The sequence below is a fragment of the Pelodiscus sinensis genome, chromosome 4 (assembly GCF_049634645.1).
Source record: "Pelodiscus sinensis isolate JC-2024 chromosome 4, ASM4963464v1, whole genome shotgun sequence".
NCBI lineage: Eukaryota > Metazoa > Chordata > Testudines > Trionychidae > Pelodiscus > Pelodiscus sinensis.
Window position 1 is genome coordinate 54,935,570 of NC_134714.1, and position 23,103 is coordinate 54,958,672.

The window sequence follows — 23,103 nt, forward strand, 5'->3', positions numbered from 1 at the left end:
TTTCCTTTTTCCTTCAGTCACTGCTTTCAATATTGGTCGTGCGTAATTAATGTGTTTTATTTAATACGATCTCTCCTGCTTCAGAGCGAGCTGCTGGCTCCCAGCCTGCACTGGGAGTTGGTGGAGAAGAGGGTGCAGTGCGGGATCAAAGCCTGGCTCACTTCGGATCCTGCTTCTTCTCCCAGCGCTGGACGGTCCCAAACCCGAAGTGAGCTCTCGGAGCGATCGCAGTCCACAGGGCTGGGAGGAGAGCAGAGGGCGGGGGGAGGGTGAGCCTGCCCGTCTCGCGCTCTGGATTGGCTCTGCATCCGCACGTGAGGCTGCATTCACGCCTCTGGGCTGACAGTTGGGTGGCCGTTGAGGCTCACTGTGGGTGGGTGAGTGCGTGCGGGAGGCTGGCCGGGCGGGAGCGGCGCGCTAAGCTCTTGGCCAGTAGCCGGAGCGCGCGCAGCCCGGGGAGCAGCGGCGGGAGCCGGGCCGAAAGGTAGGTCTGCCCCGCTGCAGCCGGGAGTTACGTGCGGGCAGGGCGGCTGCTGCAGTAGTTATGGGGGGGGGGGGGAGACTTTGCTTTTCCAGTGCAACTTACGGGCGGCAACAGCTTGAGTCCGGCACTTGAGCTGCCCTAAGTTCCTGTGGTGCAGGGGCTCGGTGAGTGGCTGCTCTCGGGTTTTGCTTCTGTCCGGGGTGTGCGCGCGGGGTGGGGGTTGGACGCTGCCGAGCGATGTTCTCCCGCCAAGTGTGAAGAAGCCCAGAGAGCGAGGGATTAAGCCGCCTGCGGAGCCCACACGTGCGAGGGCTGGGGCTAGTTCTCCCGGTGTCAACGCAGCCTGGCTTTCCTTCGAGGAAAAGCACATGGGGAGGGGCTGCGAGCAGCCTCTGGCGCGGAGAGCTCTGCCTGGGAGGGTGCGCTTTCGAGGGCCGGATCCTGCTCCCTCTGAGCCTGGCAGTGGCCCAGGTCTCAGCCTTTAGCGGCGTCGGGGTGAGCCAGCCTGACGGCGCTCCGGGGTTGCTGTCACTGCAGCAAAAGTTAAAGATTTACAGGCGCGTAGTTCGGGTTTCCAGTGGCTGGATGCGGCGTGTTTGGTTTGTTTTTTCTTGCAACGTGTTTTGCTTGCTCGTTACACCGCATGGGGTGAGAGATTTTTTTTGCAGGGGAGGACACCCCAGCTCCGACTTTGGGACTGGCTGCACTGCCAGTAGAAATCGGCGTCCCTGGAGCCATGGGAGTAACCGAGAGCGGAGTCTGCCCCAGTCTTTGTTGCCTTGGCTCTAGGCTTTGAAAGGGTCTAAAAAGAAGAGCAGGGGAAAAAGCTCCTGTGCTCTTTACCTGCCTGCTTCTTTGGGCTCCGCTCAGTAACTGAATAACCCCCCAGTCAGATGCTTCTCCTGTAGGAGAGAAGGGCTGCTAAAGGTAGAAATTGTTATTGGGGAACTGTTCCAGAAATGATTAGGCAATCTAGAAATGGGCATTTTCTCCCCATTTTCACTGGTGAGACTCTTAAAGGGAGAGATGGGGATAAAAATGAGCATATAATGTTTTAACCTGCTTTGTGTGTTACTTATAACCTGTCTCCAAGGTGCCACAGGACTGCTGGTTCTTTATTAAGGTTACCTTTGTTTATCACCATGTTGCTTGTTCACCCTTTTCTATTTCTTCTAGTGTGGACAGTGCTACTAGGTTTGTAAGCCTCACGTTTCTTTAAAACAGAGGTGGGGAACTTTTTTTGGATCGGGGCCACTGACTCGCAGAAAAATCAGTGAGGGGCTGCACACAAGTGAGAAGTGGCACCCCTGCTGAGAAGGAAAAAAAAGACTCTCCACATTTCTCACACACCAAAGCCAAGAGGAGTACCCCTGCTTTGTGGTGGGGCAGCAGGGCGGCTGAAGTGCCAGCACGGGCTCCCCAATGCAGGGCCTCGTGAGCCTCAGGGACTGGATTTAGGCAAGCCTGGCCTGAGGTTTCCGAACCCCGCTTTAAAGCTAGCTTTGGCGTTTCTTCTACACTAAACAGTGGCGCTGTTAAGATCCAAAGTACTGCAATGGTAACTTTACATTTTAAAAGACAATTGAGCTCACTTCTGTCATGCTATTCCTTCCCTTTCTACATTGAACTCACCTGACTATTCCCTTTTAATCTCCATCTTACTTCTCAGGAATGCCTTCCCTTGATCCTTTGTCTTAATGGTGAGGCAGAGGTGGTGGTATCAATACACTCTGCAACTTAGCAAAGAAATTCTTCTTAACTGACTCTCAAACCAGTCCTCTGGCAAGAAGAGTGATGGCATCTTCTCAGGTTTTCTGGTATTCCTCCTCACCAGCAAGAATACACTCTTCAATCTCTCCTTCCTGAAATATTGGAGGATGGGTATTGCATTACCTTGAGTGTTCTCAGCTAGTTATGTCTAATCAAGGCTGCAGTACACTTCTATGGAGGAGGTCACTGAAACCTACTATGTGTCTCCTGCATTTTAGGTATCACAAGACTTGATGATTAAACAGCACTGGAGAAGAGACAGTTCTCTCTCTTCCCCCATATCTGCAATTTTCCAGTGTCCTCTTAATAGCAGGGTTCTTTGTAGGTGTAGGTAGCTATTTGAATGTCATTTAACCCCTCCCCCCAAATAAATTGTCTTTGAAGGAGGAAACAGAAAAGAAACCACTGTGATTTAACCATGTCAAGATATTCAAATGGGTAGCTTTTTTCCTCTTTGCCAAGACTGGATTATTTAACAGCTCCTTCAGCCAAGGGAGGAATGTGATATGGGAATGTGGAAACATTATCTCTAGGAATTAGTCCTACTAACTTCCTGGAGTTGTTGGTAGGTCTGTTTGCTTTTTGGGATAAAGATCCTTATCCATAAAATGAAAGTTTGTTGTGCTTACAATGTTTGCGTTCAGAGATAACAGGATATGTTTTGAAAAGGGTCCTAAGATAAATACATTTTTCTTGTAGCTGGAACTCTGTTCGACTTATTTTCCTGTGGGAGGGTTCATGATTTTTCAGTACTACATGTTGTTTAAAATCAGAGGATGGCTTTAAAATAATTAGCTGTTCAGGGAGTTCTTGCATGATGGTTTGTTTTAGTGTTTTTTGGGAGGGCAGTGTTCTCTGTAATCTCCCATGACACTTCAAACTTCATATTTTAGCCAGTTGAATTTTTAAAAGAAATGTTCATTGTAGTGTGAATTCTGCATTGTCTTTATTGAAGTGTTCTAGTGTTCAGAAACAAATAGGAGGAGGGGAATGTATTTTGCCCCTGACTGTCATTACCCGCTCCCCATGAAAACACCCAAACAAAGATGCCAGGTTTATTTTCTACATGTTCTCTAGAGTGAAATAAATAAAAGCCTGTTCACTGCTGAATCTAGCTAGAATAACTGTAATTACTGTTAAAAACAACAAATGGTCTGGTAGCACTTTATAGAGTTTAGGATGTGCAGACTCAAAATAAATAGGGGAAAGGGGAAGACGGGGGGGGGGGAGGAGGGGATGGGAGACAGGGAGCAGAGTCTGCTGTAATCTTGGCATAGGTTGAACCTCTAAAATCCAGGATACTCTGGTCAAGCAACATCTGTGGTCTGGCAGGTAGGGATGTGAACGACTAGTTGACTATCAGATAATCAAAAGCTTATCGGATAATCGACAGGTTAGTTGATTAGTCACTCCTCCCACCCCCCTTCTTGCCTATCAGAAAGAGGCGGGGGGGGGGGGAGGAGAGGATAAAGAAGAAGAGGGGATGCTTCAAAGCGGCAGTGCCGCATGGAACCTGGGATTAGACCCTGGGCTCCACGCAGCACTGCTGCTTTGAAATGTGGAGCCTGATGCTGGGCTCTCTGTGATGTTTCAAAGTGGCAGTGCCACATGGAGCCTGGGGGCAGCTGGGGACTCCTCTGAAGACCCCAGACCCTATGCAGCACTGCTGCTTTGAAATGCTGAGGAAAGTACGGGACCAGCAGGGGACTAGTTGAGTCCCCCGCTAGCCCTGTGTTCCCCACAGTGCTTTTGTCTTTGAAGTGTAGCAACAGCCCTGGAGCTATTGCTACACTTCAAAGGAAGAGTTGCATCGACTATTTGACTAGCCAAATTGAAATTTTACATCCCTACCAGCAGGACCACAAATATTGTTGGACCAGAAAGCTCTGGCTGGCCAGGTTCAAAAGCACAGCCTGGACTCGGCTGGTGGTGGGGAGCCCAGGCCCAGCAGGGCCAGCACAGTAGAGAACACAGCCCTGGCCAGGGCTGGTGGCAAGGAGTGCTGCTCCAGTCAGGGCTGGAGGTAGCGGAGTGGGGGCCAGAAGCACAACTGATCCGATCCGACCCGATCTGGCACTGCATGGGGGTGCGCAGTCCCTGCCGGGGCTGGAGGCAGCTGCATGCAGCAAGGAGTGCAGCCCCAGCTGGGAGCAGAGCCTACAGCCAGATAGGGAGCCTTGACACCTCCCCGCATCCAGCAAAATCTGTTGTTTAGGACCACTCAGGTTCCAAGGGTGCCGATCAAGGGAGGTTCAATCTGTATCACATTAACTGTACAATTCTGTAGTATATATGGCAGAAACTGTGACGTGTATATGGCAAAGCCATCCCAGGGTTTCCTGAATCCACTTTTCTACAGTATGAAGGTTACTAACATTGTGGAGCTCAAAAGGTGTGTGAATTGAAGCACTCATAAGGCTTCCAATTAAAATATAGGCTCTGGACAGTATACTAATCAGCTACGTCGAGACTGGCATGATTTTCCGCAAATGCTTTTAACGGAAAAGTTTTCCATTAAAAGCATTTACGGAAAAGAGCGTCTAGATTGGCACGGACACTTTTCCACAAAGCACTTTTTGCGGAAAAGCGTCCGTGCCAATCTAGACGCACTTTTACGCAAAAGAAAGCCCCGATCGCCATTTTCGTGATCGGGGCTTTTTTGTGCAAAACAAATCTGAGCTGTCTACACTGGCCCTTTTGTGCAAAAGGACTTTTGCCTGAACAGGAGCAGCATAGTATTTCCGCAGGAAGCGCTGATTTCTTACATGAGATCGTCAGTGTTCTTGCGGAAATTCAAGTGGCCAGTGTAGACAGCTGGCAAGTTTTTTTTTTAGACACAGCCATCTACTTGCATGATGGACTGCTATAAGCACTACCACATTACTATGCAGGTAAATGTAAACAGGACATCTTATCTTCCACTTGAAATCTTTTTGGGAATAAGCAAATAACTGAGATCTGGACTGGATACATAACCTGGGAGGCAATGCAAAATCTTACCACTTTTAATAAATCCTTGTATTTTATGAATTGGAAAATTAGTCTAGGTACCTGTTTAATAGAAAAGAACTACAATAATATTTTGAAAATAGGTGTCATGTTCCAAATAAATCCTCACAGCCCTAAGAAATTAGAGCAAAATGGAAATAGACACTTACCACATACAATAAATAATCTTTTCTGACATAAAATAAAACTACACCATAAAATACAGGTTGAGGGGAAGCTTAGAGCTCTGCTCTGAAGGATGCCATAGCATGGGCGACCTAGACACGGGGTTGTTCAGGAAAACAACAAAGGTGCTGAGTCCAGTTGTCTCAGGAGTATCACAGAGATGTAATTTGGGGGCACCATTGGACCCTCTTACTGTCTTCCCCCCTCACCCTTCTCCCACCTCTTCCTAATCCTCTAGAGAGGATCTAATTAACTTAAAAGTGAAAAATCCTGCCAGACCAGGATTTTAGTGGAACATTGAACCTGGTTAAAGAGCCATTCAAGTGGTAATGAAGCTATTTAACAGGCATTTGCCAATCCCAGGTACATACTAGAAGTTTCTGAATTTACTGTTACAGTCTACAAAACCTTTGCTTAAAATGTGCTTTAAAATATTAGTGTGTTGCTAATAATATCTCTAAAATCATGCCCCCTTCTTCTCCTCCCCCCCTCTGATTGCCATCCGGTGTAGGGGTACTGTGCAGGGCCCCAGAAGTCCGTAGGATGGGCTTCCTAAGGTACCACAATAGAAGTGACTGGTTCTTCAGGGAAAGCACGTACTATGTTTAAGACTATACATAGCAGAAGCAAAACTGGGTAAGACATTCACTGGGCAATAATAATAAGTGAGAAGATCTGTGAAATAGTGCACTCAAGTTAAGTTGGTCTGTCCTTTTGCTTCTTGGCCCTTGGTAAAATGCAGGCATTTGACTAATAACTTCTCCTTAAAGTCCTTGTAATTTTATTTTGCAGTCTATTAAAGTGTGCTCCCTTTCCCTAATGTTGTTGCTGTAGTTTTATTAACTTTTGGCATAAGTGTTGTACATGGTGGCCTAATAGGGATGTAAGCAACTAGTCAACTATCCAATAAGCAAAAGCTTATCTATCAAAAGCGGTGAGGAGTCCTGTGGCACCTTATACACTAACCGAAGTGTTGGAGCATAAGCTTTTGTGAGCAAAGACCCACTTTGTCAGATGCATGTAGTGGAAATTTCCAGAGGCAGGTATAAATATGCAGGCCAGAATCAAGCTAGAAATGATGAGGTGGATCCAATCAGGGAGGATGAGGCCTGCTTCTAGTAGCTGATCTGGAGGTGTGAATACCAAGAGAAGAGAAGCTGAAGCTGCTTTTGTAATTAGCTAGTCATTCACAGTCTTTGTTTAATCCTGAGCTGAATTTTTTTTTTGGCTCAACAACTTTGGTTCCCCTCTCCCATTTTTTTCCTTCAACGGAATTTTTGCCCGATGTGTTGTGGTGGTGTGGGTTTTTTTTTTGGGTGGGGGAGATGTGTTTGGTATTTTTGTTTCAACCATCTGGCAACCCTAGATAGGTGGACCAACTTGGTGATTCACATGCTTTTGTGTCTGTTCAGACTACCACATGTGAACTCAAGAGTGGCAAACTAGCAACAGATCCTGCTATAACAATAGATGGCAAATTAGTTTCAGTTCAAATTCACAATTATTTTTAATTGGGCCACTAAACCAAAACCATGGGACCTGCAGGGCAGCAAAGTGATGTGGTAGCTTCTGCTCCACTCTGCTCTGCTGCCATCTCCCAGGCCTGTCCAGTTGCTCCACTTCACTGAAAAGGCAAGAAGTTGAAGGGCCCAGCTCCAGCCCTTCACCAGTGGCAGTGAAGCAGAGCAACTGGCTGGCCTGGCAGATGGTGGCAGAGTGGTGCAAGCTGAATGGGGGAGGGGAGACCCCTGCTACTGGTCCTAGCCTGCCCAAGGTGCTGTGGGCTAACCTGTGTGTGGGGCACCATCCCGTCCAAAGGATGGTTGGGGTGGCCACTGCATGTCCCAGACCACAGGGCCATAGCACCAGCAGCTGTAGCTCCACTGTACTGTTGGTGGTGACGGTGAGGGCTCCTGGAAGTGGCAGGTGGGGCTGGAGAATGGGCAGAGGTTGGAGACCTGTGGGGTAGGGAAAGTGCACAGAGACTCCTGCCAACCCTCCTCCCCCAGCCTTGCCATAGCTGGCCTTCTAGGAGGATTTGAGAATTGGCACTGGTTGTAAGGTAAATTGAGTGTGAGATCCCTGAGTTAGGTGCTTTGTACCCATGAGAGAGTTGAACTAGGTAACTGTCCTTTTTACAAGGCTGGTGGGCATTTCGTTGTATCACTTGGATGGTGCTCCTGAAAGCTATATGTTTTATGGGAGAGGACTTGTACTAATAAGGTTTTTGACCAAAAATCCTGAATTGGGTATCGCCCGCTCCCACTCCCCCCATGCCTTCCTTTTACTGTGGCTTTTTTGAAGTTACCGGTGGCTTTACAACTGTCTGAAAATCTCAGACTGCATGATACTTGTTTTGATAATAAATCTTTTGTAATTTACTGAAGAGAATCCCATTGAAACAAACTGTATGTATAACCCAACTAAGCAGACATTCTGCAAACCACATCGAGGAGTTTATTGTATGTCTAGCCTATACACCAACTTGCAACAGTTTGTTAAACCTATCTAGTTAGAATGTGCAAACATCTGTGTTGATGCTTACTTCAGTTTGCTTGTTTTGTGACAGTTTAATTTACACTTGTTTCTAAGTGAATGAAGCTATACCTAAACAAATCTGGTTCAAACCAGAATCAGATTGTCCATTCGGAATTAGGGATGTAATAATATAGTCTATTAACCGATAAGCAAAAACTTATAGGTTAATGTTATAGACTATACGCATTTATCCTACCCCTGTGAATACATTTTTTTAGCAGGCTGCCCAGCAGTATGGCTCAGTACTGGCTCACACTAGGGATGTTAAGGACTCGTCAACTATCTGATAAGCAAATGCTTATCGGATAGTCAACAGAATAGTCGACTAGTGGCTCCTCCTCTCCCCTCCCCCTCCCCTCCTCCACTCCAGTCTTCACTTAACGTGATAGAACTGGATTTTAGTCTTGTTGTCTGGCTTTTATTAGCACTTTGCTGATCTATGGAGCCTGAAGTTATTTATACTTTAGTCAAATTAGGTAAAACTGGCATCCACAACTGTTTCATAGGCAGCTTCTCGTCACAGGGTTTTTTACAGGAATGGTGGGTTTTTCAAGAGCATAGGTTTTTCTTTCCCACAGCTTTTTGCTTGTGAGCTAATATTTTGCTCTGGTCTCATATTGCTATGCCAGCTCCTTTGTGACAATAGACAGAAATTGAGGATTGACAATAGCTTTGTGATACTAGTACTGGGAACTGCTGTACAAGAATGCTTTTTATAAATGCAAGAACTGTAGGTTTAAAAAGTATGAGTGGCTTAAACATTTTGAAAACTCTCAAGGTGTTTATTTTTTTCTTACTCAGGACAGAAATAAAATCCCTTAAATTTTTTTTTTTTTTTTTGCTTCTGACTATTTTATTAGGTTTAACTTTTTCTTTTTATAAAACACAGTAATGTAAAAGTGGATATGAATGTGTACAATATATGTATTACATTAGCAGCTGGGTTCTTTTAAAGTACATATGACAGGGTGAATACTAGTCCAGCCATATAAAATAATTTGTGAAGTGGCACTTACAAATCTTATTTCTTTACCAGCGTTTCAGGGAAAATATTTGAAATAGGTACGCGAGATTGAATGTATAAATTATTTCCCGCTTCACAAACCAATTTGAATACTCCAGAAAGCTTCCTGAAGATTATCACTTTCAATTTACTGGAGCATAACACATCCATATACAAATTCATGCATTGACTTACTTGACTCTTACCGAAGTTAATGGAAGGAATCCAGTTGCCGTCAATGAAAACTGGATGGTTTGGCTCCCATTGCTCTGCCATATGTTTCTCCTCCTACTAAATTGTAGGAATGGCAGAACCCAACTAAATGCATATTAAAGTAAGGCAGGGACTAAGCATTATAGTATTCTCGATACTCAGCGGAATCTAACTACAACTTTAATCTTTGAAAACTGAACTGTAAGGATTAAACATGGCACTTAATTTGCTTTTATGCACACTTGATGAATTCCTGTATCTTTTGCCGTCTTTGGCAACTTCCAGGAAAGAGACGTCCCCTTCCAGTGTATCCGATACATATAACCTATAAGTCTCAGACTTCTGATACTGGGTGGCTAACTCTGTTACTGCTTGTGAAATTGAAAAAAGATTTTCAGGTAGAAGGTGTTATATAAGTGCTAAGGTACTTGTGAGACTAAAGCATGAAATTGATGAAAGGTCGTTGCTTTCGGTCCTGTGGGGTTTTTTTAAACAAAAAATTAATATCTTCTAGCTTGGATTTAATTTTTCAGTATCCATTAGTGAGGTAAGCTGTCTTTCCCAAGAGCACTAAGTAGAGAGATTTCCTGTGAAAATGCTTTGAAGCTGAGGTCTACACTACTGTACAGAGTTAGAACAAAGTACAGCAGTTTGTATCTACAACATTGCTCTCATCTGTATAAGTTGCCCACTCATGGAGGCAGAGTCATTAGAGCCATAAAGAGCTGTAGCATAGGCAGGGCTTGCTACAGCCCAGCCAGTGCAGCCTCTGACTGCACTCTCCCTCTCTTTCCCCCCCCCCCCTTCCCCTCCCCACCCCCCCACAGGCAGTGACTGCACTGGCTGGGTTTGAGCAGTCATTGCCTGTGGTGGGCCATGGTGCCTCGTAGACAGGGTCACTTCCAGCCAGCCTGAGCAGCCCCTGTCCATGGCAGGCCCCCTAAAGGTGGGGAGCTGCTCCAGAATCCACAGGTTAACCTTAACCAATAAGGTCTTGTCTACATTGGCACATTTTGTCTCAAAAAAACCCTGGCTTTTGGTGATAAAACATTAAGTGCTTTTACACAACGATACACCTTTTGTTTGGAAAAACACCCAGTGTTGTGTACACAACTTTCAGCTTTGAGAGAGACTTTTCTTTTCCCCTCCCTTTACTGTCAGCAAAGAGCCAGTGTGGACTATGTTGTTTGCTTTTTCGAGAGAGCTGGCTTCTGCTAGTATCCCATAATGCCTGCCCTGATGTCTGTGCTTAGTATTTTGTGATCTCTACTGCCCTGTAGGCATGCACCTCTCCCTTTCAAAGTTGTCAAAGTATCTGACAGCTGAGTGTTCCCCAAAAAGAGCATCTCAAAGAACAAATCATTGGAATGCTTCTGTTCTGCCCAGCACTAGAAACACAGCAGTAGGCAGACTGCTGCTGCAGGGGAAGGGCGAGAGAAACTGCTGTGCTGCTTTGACATTCATTAAAACAGAGAGCTAAGAGGGAATCCCAAAAAGTACAAGGATCAGCTCTGCCTTCGCACAATGCTGCACTGTGGGATACTTACCCACATTGCTTTGCTAGCACACAGTCAGTAGATAAGAGCAATGTAACACTAGAATGTTGACAATGGGAGGCAGAAAAACCAGTTTGACCGGTTTTCACATTTGGTGACTTTTGCATGTCTACAGCACTTCTTTTGCCAAACCTTCCTAGTGTAGACATAGCCTAAGACTCTAAGGATGATACCTATGGGTTAACTGGTTAAACTTTCACATCTCTATCAGGTGATGTAATCCTAGAGTCCAGTGATCCAAGCCTCCATGAGTCAGTGGTAGTATTGGCTTGGGTTTCTTGGGGACACTCTTTTCACAGGCCATTGTCCTTCATGATGGACCATCAGCCCTGTCTGGCTTTCTCATTGTTGTACTTGAAGTGTTAGCAGTGGGTGTCACCCAGGTAGCAGAGTTCATATAAGTATATTCCTAACTTCAGATACAAAAATGATATGTGCATACAAATAGGATGGTTATAGTTAGTAAATTATAACCTTTCTCATGGTATCTTACATGAGTTGTACATAAAGCATATCTTAGTTGTGTTTATGATATGCTATGGCATATCTTCCTGAAGATTTTGGCGCGTAACATCACCACAAGTTTGTGTGTATCATATATAGACAGTATCTCTCTATATTCAAAAATATCTACAGCAGTTGAGTCTTACCCTGTACTAGTGTGTTGGATATGTTTGTGCAGCACACCTGGTAAAAACAAGTAAACAAAGCTTATAATTTAATGTGTGAGTAATACAAGTTGCTCGTGTTCTGTTTTTATATGTGGGTGTATGGTGTAGGGATGTAAGTGACTAGTTGACTAGCTGATAAGCATTAGGTATACATTACTTCGCCCAGGCCACTTTTTCATCCATGGTTCTAGTTTGTATTCCCTGAAACTCTTTATTTTTCTGATCTTCCCTTCTATAACCTGGTCTGTCGGCACAATGCACCAGCCCCCTCTCTCATGCCCTGTCCTTCAGTTTTTTTAGTAGAGATGTTAAAATATGTGTATTTAGTTAAATGTGTAGCTGCTGAAAAATTCAGCAGTTCCATGTTTACACGCAGGGGGCAGATGGGTTGCAGCTCCCACAGAGACCTCTCTCCCTTAAACCCCCGAAGGCTGCTGCCTCTGTCAGCAGCACAGGGAGAGGCAGGCTGGAGCTGGTGCTCATGGGGAAACTTACTGAAAAGTAGTGATTTGATAGTGTAAATGGTTATCTGATGAGCCAGGGCTCCTTGGTTAACCTTCATGGTTACATGCAGGTCCTTCCCCCTCACCCCCTGATACCGGCTTCCCATGCTTCTGCCAGCCCCTCTGCTCTGCTGCCTCTGTATCAGAGGCACGGCAGATGGTTCCCCAGGAGCTGGTGCTTGTGGGGAGCCAGTTTAAAAGCTAGGTACCAGTACATAGCACATTAATGTTGATTATTTTTGCCCTAAGCCATTTCCTTTCTTCTCTTTCTACCACTGATACAGCTGCAGATTCTCTCCATGCTTCACTCTCCTCCAACCTTCATTCTTTCCCCTCTCTTTAATTGCAAGGTCTGCCCTACCAATCCCCAACCTTGGCTAATCCCAAGCATCTGCTCATCTGCTGCCTCTATTTCTGATCTCATGCTGCAGCTGTATCCAATCATGCAAGATTTATCAGAATAACCCCTCCAAGATGTAGCTTGCCCTATCCCTTCACATCCAGCTAAAGCTTTCCTTAGTTCACATCTTGATTACTGCAATGCCTTGTTTTCTGCCCTGGATGAAGGCAGTCTTTCTCTGCTTGAATCCATCAAGAATGTTGCTGGAAAGATATTTTTTCCTAGCTGTTGTTCTGACCTTGTCATCCTTTTTAAATCTATTCACTGACTTCCCCTTTTCTAGCTTATTAAGCATAAACGACTTGTTTTCACTTTCACAGCCCTTCATGACCTATCCCCACCCTGGCTATTGGCTCCAGTTCACTGTTGAGGCGTTTGATTCCCACCATCCTCAGGTATCAGCCTTCCTCATCCAATTGTTCATTTTTCAAACAAGCACCTTCGTGCTTGTCCTGTGCTGCCCTTAATGTTGGGGAGGAGGCCCCGTAAGCATTTCTAAACCAACTCATTGTTCTTCAAAACTTTGTGCTTGGTGCCTACAAAAATTGACAGTGGTTGGACTTGTGGTGAGATGAGACCATTCCTTGTCTTGCTGATCCTTAAGTTCTAATTTTTCCTCACTTGTCTGTCTGCTTCCATCTGTTGTCTCTTTGGTGGCAGGGACTGTCTTTCTGTTTGAAAATGGGCTTCTAGGTGCTACTGTAAACCAAATACTAAATTGGGCCATACTCTGGAGGTGGGGGAGAGGTCTGTATAAAAGGGATGGCCTGCATTTCTCAGACTGGGGGTGGGGGAAAGCTAATCTTGACTGGGGACTAGCTGAAGTAGTGTGGCATTAATCTATTAGTGGAAAGGGCGAGTGCTAAGGAATCAAATGTGATACACAAACTCATGGGCTACGTCTACACTGGCGTGATCTTGTGCAAAAACTCTTTTGTAGGAATGTTCTTCTGTGAAAACTCTTCTAGAAGAGAGTCTATATACTGGCATGTGCTTTTGCGCAAGAGCATCCATGCCAGTGTAGACGCTCTCTTGCACAAGAAAGCTCTGATGGCCATTTTAACCATAGGGCCTTCTTGCACAAGAAATTCATGTTGCCTGTCTACACTGGCCTCTTTTGGAAGAGCTCTTGTGCAAGAGGGCTTATTCCTGAACGAGAGCGTCAGAGTTCTTGCGCAAGAAGCCTTGATTTTATACATTAGAACGTCAGTTTACACTGGCCGCGTGTTCTTGCGCAAGTAGACAGGCAGCAAGTTTTTGCGCAAGAGCAGCTGCTTTTGCGCGAGATTGCACCAATGTAGACCTGGTGCATGTCAAGAGCCAGCTCATGAGTAGCAGATTTTAGCGGTTACAATTTTTTTACATCCCTAGTCTGGTTAACTTGTACTCAGGAGTTCTAGAAAGAGTTTACTGAGGTCATGTCTAGCCTCCAGATGTTAGGTTCTGGAGTTTTCCCAGTATTCTGCGATTTATTAAAAATTATGTGCTTATGACACCCATTAATGTGGTGCCTGAGTGTCACATAATGTTATACAGGCAGTCCCCGAGTTACGCGGATCCGACTTATGTCGGATCCGCAGTTATGAACGGGGTTTGCTGCCCGTCTCCCTGGACTGCTGGTTTCCAGCAGACCAGGGAGGTGGGCAGCAAAGCCGCGGAGCACGTGAGCAGCAGACAGCCCAGATGCGCCGCGGCTGTCCAACTGCCGGCGTGCTCCCCGGCTTTGCTCGCTGGCAGCGGGACAGCCACGGCAGATCTGGGATGTCCACTGCCCGCGTGCTCCCCGGCTTTGCTCCCCGTCCCCCTGGTCTGGGGAGACATGGAGCAAAGGCGCGGAGCACGTGGGCAGCGGACAGCCCAGACGCGCTGCGGCTGTCCCACTGCCGGCGTGCTCTGCGGCTTTGCTCCGCTTTGCTCCCCGTCTCCCTGGTCTGCTGGAGACCAGCAGACCAGGGAGATGGGGAGCAAAGCTGCGGAACACGCGGGCAGCAGGACAGCCGCGGCGCGTCTGGGCTGTCCTGCTGCCCCCGTGCTCCGCGGCTTTGCGCCGGACGCCTGTGGTACAGCAGCTGGGGTGCTGCCGGTTGGTCCCGTAGCGCCACTCTGAGCGCTACTGGACCAACCCGGCAGCACCCCGTCTGCTTTGCCCCAGGCGTCCCTAAGTCAGCCGCTGCTGAAACTGACCAGCGCTGACTACAGGAAGCCCGAGGCAGAGTTGCTCTGCCCCGGGCTTCCTGGAATCAGCTGCTGATCAGTTTCAGCAGCAGCTGACTTGGGGACGCCTGGGGTTCTTAAGTTGAATCTGTATGTAAGAACTGGTGTCCAGATTCAGCCTGTTGAAACTGATCAGCGGCTGATTCCAGGAAGCCCGGGGCAGAGCAACTCTGCCTCGGGCTTCCTGTAGTCAGCCGCTGGTCAGTTTCAGCAGTGGCTGAATCTGGATGCCAGTTCCGACTTACATACAGATTCCACTTAGGGACTGTAGGTTTGTACCTATCTTGTACGTAACCCGGGGACTGCCTGTATTGACTTGCTTCCCTCAGAGGAGTGTTGTGAAATTTATGCCCATTTTGTAGTTGAGGGACTGAGGCACAGCATGGTTAAGTTACTTTCCCACAACCACATAGGAAGTCTGTGGAGAAGCAGGACTTGAAAGTAGGTCTCCCAAGTCTTAGGCTAGTGCTCTAGTTGTTTTGCCATCTTTCCAGAACACTGGAAAGTGCCAGTATTCAAAGAGCAAAGTGGAATTACCTAGGTGTAATAGGTTGGTTAGCTTGACATTAGTTCTAGGCTAAGTAATGGAAATGGGATGCATTTAATATAGAATTGAGACAAGAATTAATACCTGTCAAAGTGGAAAATAGGTCTTATCAAACAAAGCAGATTTAATTCCTTGATGACATTGCAGGTTTGTGTTTGAAGCTGTAATATAAAGAAATATAAAGTAATATAAAGAAACAAGGTGTATGAGGTAATATCTTTCATTAGACCAATGGTGAGAGAGACAAGCTTGAAAGCTTATACAGCACTTTTCAGTGCAGATGTAATATACTTTTTAATTGGACAACATTATGATTAAAAAATTAGTACTAGAGTGTACACTAAGTAGATGAAGAACTGATGGATCTCAAAAGGTAATGTTCTGTGGAGAATTATTATTTGAATGGCGGTGTTTTTAGTGGGGAGGTAATTGATAGTAGGTATGAATTTTCATCAGTAAACTGAAAATAAATATTACATTGCTGCTCATTTAAAAGAAATTGCGGAAAGATTGGCAAATTAGTAAATGATGATGATTGGGTGGTCATACATACATGTCTGGCTGTTTGGATTGCTTGGTAACCTGAGCCCATTCAGACAAAAAGTGTTTTATTACAGCCACATATGAACAGTTAATGCAGGCCATACCTATAGAATGAGATGCTGTAATCCTGGCAAGCAGTGATTCACTCTGAGAGAGGATTTTGGGTCATATTGGCTAAGCAACCGAATATGAGCCCCCCATGTGATTTCTGGGTGAAAAGAGCCCATGTGATCCTTGGCTGTACAAACAGGAGAAGTAGATGTGATCAGGGGGGTGATTTTCCCCCCCCCCACTTGTTTGCTTATACGGTGTTTGTGAGACTGATACTAGAATTGTGTGTACAGTTCTGGTGTCAACACTTTAAAAAAATTGTTGAAAACCTGGAAAGTTTAAAAGAGGACACATCCACAAGTACAGTGCTGCAGCCTCACAGTTGAACAATGTAGTTGTGCCACTGCAGTGTGTCTGTGAAGATGCTATATGATGATGGGAGAGAGCTCTCCCATTGGCATAAAATAACCACCTCCATGAGCAGCAGAATCTGTATTGGCAGGAGAAGCTCTCCCACTAACTCAGCACTGTGCACATGTGTTTGTCAGCATAATTTAGCTTGCTCAGCGGTCTGAGTCCCTATTCATTTCCCCATCCTCCCCTGACCGCAGCGACATAAATTATGTTGACACATAGTCTGTAGTGTAGACATAAGCTGAACACATCGAGCTAAGGTTATCGGAAAGATTTGCAGGTGAACTTATTACAGTGTGTAAATAGCTTCACAAGAAAAAAATACTGACCATTGAACAGAAAAAATCATAAGAACCAGTGCCTGAAAGTTGGTGCCAGACAAATTTAAATTAAGGATTAGGTACAATTTTTTTCACAATGAGCCTAATTAATCATTGGAACAACTAGCAAGGAAAGAGGTGGATCTTTCATCATCTGAAGTCATCAGATTCAGACAACTGGTTATGTCTTATTCAAACATGTCATATTGACCTCAATACAGGAGTTAACTTGTTGAAATACAGGACGTCACGCTTGATGATCTAACTGTCTCTTCTGGCCATGGACTCTGTAAACATTGCTGCACACTGAAGCCAAGAACTGAACTTATCTGGCCAGATTGTGGCGACAGACACTGTCTTGTGTTCATCACAGGTCTTATATTTTTCTGAAAGCATAATTTTCTTCTCCTCCATGGCGTCCCTGGTGAACTGCAGTGTAGTCCCTAAATCAGTGCTCCCCAAAGTGGTGCCCGCCGAGTGATCAGGGCCAGCCACGCCCCCGGGTGCACGGCGCAAGGGCGGTGCTGGCCCCTGGGTGTGCGGCATATGGGCGGCGCCGGGCGCACGGCAGCCCCAAAAGGTTGGGGACCACTGCCCTAAATGCTTGAACTGCTTGCTTGAATATACAGCTAAATAACATCCCTGCAGAAAACTTAGAAGAGGAATGTTGACAAACTTCCTTAAAAAAATGTATTGGTCCTTTACTTAATTCATTTCCGATATGTTATGCCTAATTTAATTAACATTTAATATTCTGTTTCTTTTCCAGCTTACAGATGCTCTCTCTTTTAAATTACTCTGTATATAAAGGAAAGGAACTAGTTCTTGAGTTTCGGATGTCTTGATTTAAATTTCTGAATTTCAAAATAAAATACAGTTTTCCCTAACTGAAGTATTTGCAAAGATTGGGGAGTGGAATAAACCAATTTGATCTTTCTGGAACTTTTTAAAATTGTATCTTTCCACTGCATGAGACCTCAGAGTTAAAGGTTTAGTGGCTTGAGTGATATTGTGTGTTGGGTTAATAATGTAAATCCTAGTAAATAACTTATTGATTGTATCACCAGAGTAACCCAGTTTCCTTTTCTTCTCTCCTCTCCTGATTTAAACATAAAATTAAGGTACTTTTTGGACAAATAGGTTTATTAACCCTAGTCTCTTGGCCTAATTCCAACTGGGTAATTGCTTTCTGCATAATTGAAGCTCCCCTTGGATTTTTTCATTGAAATTACCCTTAGAAAGCACATGTTGCTGCCATGTTCTGCACTGCTGGTGGCTGAATAATCCTGTTGCTAACTAGGTACAGGCAGTCCCCGGGTTACGTACAAGATAGGGACTGTAGGTTTTTCTTAAGTTTAATCTGTATGTAAGTCGGAACTGGCGTCCAGATTCAGACACTGCTGAAACTGACCGCCAGTTCTGACTTACATACAGAATCAACTTAAGAACCCCAGGCGTCCCCAAGTCAGCTGCTGCTGAAACTGATCAGCAGCTGATTCCAGGAAGCCCGGGGCAGAGCAACTCTGCCTCCGGCTTCCTGTAGTCAGCGCTGGTCAGTTTCAGCAGAAGCTGACTTGGGGACGCCTGGGGCAGAGCAGCTGGGGTGCTACTGGACCAACCCAGCAGCACCCCATCTGCTCTGCCCCAGACGTCCTGATTCAGCCGCTGCTGAAACTGACCAGCAGCGGCTGAATCAGGACCTGGGGCAGAGCAGCTGGGGTGCTGCCGGGTTGGTCCAGTAGTGCCCACGGGCGCTGCAGGACCAATCGGCAGCGCCCCAGCTGCTCTGCCCCAGAGTCCAAAACAAAAGCCTGGTCTGCTGGGGGGGGGAGCACACTAGCTGCGCCCCCCCCCCCCAGCAGACCAGGGACACGGGGAGCAGAGCCGCAGCGGCAGCGGGGTGCCGTGCCTCTGAGGCTTTGCTCTGGCAAAGCCTCAGAGGCGAGGGACCCCGCCACGGCTGTGGCTTCAGTCTGGGTGCCTGTGGTCTGCTGGGGACGGTCCCCAGCAGACCACAGGCACCCGGACTGAAGCCGCAGCCGCGGGGGGGTCCCGCGCCTCTGAGGCTTTGCCAGAGCAAAGCCTCAGAGGCGCGGGGAACCGCCGCTGCTGCCGCTTTGACTGATACCTTCCCTTGCAACAAACCCCGTTGCCAGCTTTGTCCACATATTCATTCTGCTGATACCATTATTGGACCTAACCAAGTGAGTTATAAGATCAAGAACACATATTCCTGCGCATCCAGAAATATAATCTACGCTATCATGTGCCGAAAGTGTCCGTCTGCTATGTACATTGGACAAACATCTCAGACACTTCGCCAAAGGATTAATGCCCACAAAACAGATATCAGACAAGATCACAAAGAGAAAACAGTTTCTTGCCACTTTAACCAGAAAGGACACTCTCTAAATGACTTAGCCACCTGCATTCTGCTACAAAGACCTTTTACATCTGCACTTGAAAGGGAATCCTCTGAACTGTCATTCATGTTAAAATTCGACACTTACCAACAAGGACTTAAAAAGTCTTTGAACTTTCTGACCCATTACCAAGACAGTTTCCCCAATTATCACCTGTAATACCATTAACTCACAAACATCCCACTCTTCCTACCTTTAATATCAGCAATTCACAGACACTTACCTTCCTTCCTCCCCCTTCCCACCCCCCCGCATCCCTCTTCTGTTCTGCAATGTGATTTGTCCTTTTCATATTTGTTCATTTTTTTAAATTGTATCCTTTGGTATATATGGTTGTGACTACTTTCTTCCACTATTTGATCTGAGGAAGTGGGTCTGGCCCACGAAAGCTCATCATCTAATAAACCATCTTGTTAGTCTTTAAAGTGCTACATTGTCCTGCATTTTGCTTCAACTACCCCAGACTAACACAGCTACATTTCTATCTCCATAACTTCAGTGTTTAGCCCATCTTTTTTTAAAAGAAAACCCTCCTGAAACATAACATCAAAGTAAAAAAGATGTTAAGAAATCATCTTACCAAAGTAGTGTCCCGCCTCTAAAGCATATAGTAGTGCTGGGAGAATCCTTTCTGGCATCTGAATCCTGCTTTTGCCACAGCCTAAATGAAGGACAAAATGAAAGATTAAGGCAGGTGTTTCCATATACCTCAGGCCTATGTAATATTTATGTTCAGAATTATTCCAGTTGAAATAGCTACACCTTGGTAAGCACTGTGATTCTGCTACTTTGGCCATTAGTCTTACTGTAATATTGGATGCAGCCTATTAAAAAGACTAATTTTTTTTAGGATTCAATATCACCACTGAATACAGTTATATACTTCACTTGCAAATAAATAATTGTTTAAAATCTATTCCACCTTAACTTACCTGTCAAGATATACGACTTTCAGGTTTCTATTGTCTCTTGGTAAAATAGGTAGCAACTAAGATAGTGGTCTCCAACCTTTGTATACCCAAGATCACTTTTTAAATGTCAGTACAAGCCAAGATCTACCGCCCCATCCTTCCCCCAAAACCCCACTCCTTCCTTGAAGCCCCGCCCTCTCGATTCTCCTCCTCTTCATCACTTGCTATCCCCAGCCCTTATACACTCTACACTGCCACTTTTTTTTCAATTCTTCTGTAGGAAGAGGTTTTTCCAATATTTGGCCTGACTAGACTGGACCATATGTCAGAAAAACTCCTTCTTTGGGAAGCTCCCTTATTCCTGTGGAACAAGGAATACGGGGGTTACCGAAAGCGTGTTTGTTCTTCCACTAAAAAAAGCGGAAGAACAAATGCGTCCCTGGATGTGGAAGAGTTTTTCCAGGATATCTCTAGAATCCTGAAAAACTCCTGCAGTCTAACCGTACTCTCACTGGGTTGAGACCAGATGTGTGGGCTTGGGGGGGAGGGGAATGAGGGATTTGGGTGTGGGAAGGGGTGAGAAGTGTAAGCTCTGGGAGGAATTTTGAGTATAATTATCCCTGCTGTCACACTCCTTCCTTTCCTTACAAAACAGTCACATTCTCTGCACATTCCATTATCCTGGCACAACCAAACCCTGACTTTGCTTTATGTTAGGATAAAAGGAAGCTGCATATCACATTTGGTGGTTCTAGTTCCTACCATTTAGGAGGAGTTCTTAACAAATGAACTCACTGTTGCCTGATCTAAGATTACGTTTAAATTTCTAATTACCCACTTTTAGGGTTGCCAGGTTCTTTGTCCCAGGATCAGGCCCAGTATTCAATTATTCTATGTTTGGGAACCCTGCTGTGCACAGTTGCAACACGTACAATTTAGAAACTCCAGTATATTTACAAATATAGTTTATTAGTATAGTTAGCACAGTCACAAACACCCTAGTTTCATAAAATAGGGAATGTACATGCATATATCCATACCATAGATTTACATCATTCCTTCTAGAATAACATTAGGTGTTAGCCCATCATCTTTCTCATTATCTTCATCTTCCCAGTCACCAGGGGCCATCATTCTGGCCCTTCCAAAGACTCCCATATTCATCTCCCTATTGCCTCTAGGCTGGGGTCCCACTTTTATACTAAGTGAAGCTGATGCTGACATGTTTGATGCATATTCAGTAGGGGATGTTTATAATGTTCCTATGCTTAATAGCCTCTGGACTGCCACACAGCCCAGTCAGTACATGCCACCAATAGGCTTGTGGTTGGCTGTGTGGGGGGGAGGCAGGGCTTTTTACTAGCAAAGGGCACTGTAACAAGCAGCATATGCACACAGACAGGTACAAGCAGCAGGACCACTAATTAAAGGCTCTTGCTAGTCTCTTATTTACAAACATGCCCTGGCCCTAGCTAAGAAACTGTATGGACCTATACCCAGGTGGGTCAATTTGAGTGCTGGTGTGCTAGAATTCAGTGGGCCTTCACAAACTGCAATGGGCAGACATAAGGACTAGTGTATTACACCTGAACCCAGACATCAGTCAAGCTAACACAAAGGTCCTGCGGGAATGCAGAGAGCAGCTTTGCAATGCCTGCCTCACACTCCCCTGAGTGTAACCTCTGGCCAGGTAGATCTGCCACCCACTTTCCCCCAGTTGCTCCAGTCTGAGGCACTGGGCAGGCAGAGCACATTGTGCTGCATACCAGCCTTTAGCAGATTTTTTGCGTTACTGCTCTTAACTATTCCCTTTATACAAAATCTACCCATTAATATATTAATGAATTAATCTAAATCATAACAACTGTATTATTAGCGTGATAGGCAAGTAACTTGATAGGGGGGGGGGGGTTAGGGGCAACGACTGACCTCCCCTCTCCCCAATTTCTAAGGTCTTGCTTTTCTTCACTAGTTTTTTGTACCTTGTGTTATTCACTAAATATTACTTGATAGTTAAAAAGTTTGTAAAGGCTAGTATGGAGTATCCTCTGCACATAGTTGGCTACAACTGTTTGCCCTTAAACCCAGTTTGATTCCTAGTACAACATAAGTTGTACTGCTTTGCTATGGTGGTGTTGTAAAAGTGTTACAATCCCCTTAGGATGGACAGTTATATTTGAATACAGAGATTTTGCACGGGTATACAAGTACCTATACGTAGAGGTGACTAAGCTATATCAGCAGTTCTCAAATTTTAGCAACTCTAAGATCCCCATTTTGATTTAAAAACTTTCAGGCACCCCCCAAGCCCTCCTGCTCAGTCCTTACTCCACCCTGCCCCTCTTCCATCCCCCTCCCTCCCTCACTTTCGGCAGGCTGGGGAAGGGGTTGGGCTGCAGGAAGGGGTATGGGTTCTAGGAGAGGTTGCAGGGTGGTGACCCTGGGCTGAAGCAGGGGGTTGGAGTGCAGGAGGGGGTCAGGGTTGATGCATATCTTCAGTGGCTTCCTACTGGCATGCTCCTCTGGCAGCAACTCCTAGGCAAGGGGATCAGGGGACTGTAGGCCCAAGTGGACTATTGTAGCAGGAAAAACACAACTCTTGTGATGTCTGAAATTATTTTGGGCTGAGGATCTTGGTAAGAAAATGTCCCCTTGGGCCATTTCCAGGCCCTACAATGATCACAGCTCAGCCAGACTTGGGAATCTGGCCCTTTGTCTTTTGTGTGATTCTAAGTATATATCATGCATGAATTTTTCTTGATCAGATAGCTATGGTGTATTTATGGAAGTCAATACTGGGTGCTAAAGATATCACATTATCTTTCCCTTTTCCTTCCCCCAAAATTCTTCCTTATATCTGTGTGACTTTGACGAAGTGTGTGTGTGTGTGTGTGTGTGTGTGTGAATTTATCAGAGGAGAAAAGGGGGGGAAAAAAAAGAACCCAATGAGGCTAACTAATAAAATGAATCCTCTGCTGTCTTTATATTCTAAAAGGATTTGTCTGTCTTGAATTACACCCTCTTGTAACTGACAGTCGATCCAGATAGCAAGCCCAGAAACTGGGGAATTATGTAAATTGAATATGGAATTGTTACTTAAGCAGGTAAAATTTCTGGGGTGGAAAGAATCCCTTTGAGAAGATTGGTAATACTAGATTTGAAGGTTCATTTATTTTATTGTCCTCATGAACCATCTGTGTGTAACCCCTCCTGTTGGCTAGCCCAGTGTGAGGCTAGGGGAAGCTTGTGACTTCTTACACCACTGTGGGGGGAGGGCTAGGCCTGAGGCTGCTTGGTGTGCTCTGCGTTGTGTATGTGTGAGTGCACCTCAGACCAGACCCACTCCGACAAATCACCAGGAATAGGCT

At 45.5% G+C, this 23,103-nt stretch overlaps 1 protein-coding gene across 2 annotated transcripts in view; it reads left to right on the forward strand.

Annotated features, from left to right (window-relative positions):
- The first annotated feature begins 324 nt into the window (after nucleotides 1-324).
- Nucleotides 325-23,103, forward strand: part of STXBP6 (syntaxin binding protein 6) — a 259,739-nt gene continuing 236,960 nt past the window's right edge. For both annotated transcript variants that reach the window (XR_003089378.2, XM_006123263.4), the window contains exon 1: nucleotides 325-484. The gene's annotated coding sequence lies outside the window, so the exon portion shown is untranslated. The remainder of the gene's footprint in view (nucleotides 485-23,103) is intronic.